This window comes from Sinocyclocheilus rhinocerous, unplaced genomic scaffold (genome assembly GCF_001515625.1).
Source record: "Sinocyclocheilus rhinocerous isolate Xijiao unplaced genomic scaffold, SAMN03320098_v1.1 scaffold31, whole genome shotgun sequence".
Taxonomy (NCBI): domain Eukaryota; kingdom Metazoa; phylum Chordata; class Actinopteri; order Cypriniformes; family Cyprinidae; genus Sinocyclocheilus; species Sinocyclocheilus rhinocerous.
The window spans coordinates 373,537-374,337 of NW_015638575.1; positions in this window are offsets into that span (position 1 = coordinate 373,537).

Sequence of the window (801 nt, forward strand, 5' to 3'; positions counted from 1 at the left end):
TAGTGTTATCTGTATGCACCTGTAAGGGTCTGAGAGTAACGCAATTTCAATTCTCTGTATGTGCTGTACATGTGGCAGAATTGACAATAAAGCAGACTTTGACTTTGACTTTTGACTGTAGTACAGTGTCTGACAGATACTACGTATAAGTTTCCTAGGAAGGAGGGTGGAGTGTTTCAGAGAGGGTGTGTGGTTGAAGCTAGCAAAATGGTGGCTAATATCACACCACCTTTAACTGAAATCCTTACCGTTTTTCCTACAGCCGCCATATTGAGTAGCATTGCGATTTTTTTTTTATTCAGTTTTCTACAAGGAGTCTGTCACCTCTTCCTTAAACTGTCTGGGTTTAGCTTACTATTGGCATCCAATAAGATCCGTAGATTGACAAGGAAGGAAGGAGGGAAGCAAAGGGTTCTATTTTCATTTGGTAAGTTGGGACAGAGAGTTCTGCGTTTGTGGGCATAAAGGTTGTAAAGTTCATTGCAGCCTCTGAGGGGGAAGTCAAGAGTGTGAGTCAAAACAGGATACTGTGTCTCTCTCTCTCTCTCTTTACAGGGACTTACCCAGTTCATCTTTCCTCTTTGGCCCTCAGCTAAAACCGTTATCCATTCCACTCATTAAACTTGCTGCTGCATTACACTCCATTACTTTGGATAGTGCCTGTATGTGCATGTGTTTTTGATAAGGTAAGCAGAACTGTAGAGTTAAAGAGGTAGGAGGGGGCATCTGAAAATGAACATAACAGGAAATTGAGGTTTTAATTGCAGGTTAGAGATAGAGAAAAGATGGGGGGGGGGGGGG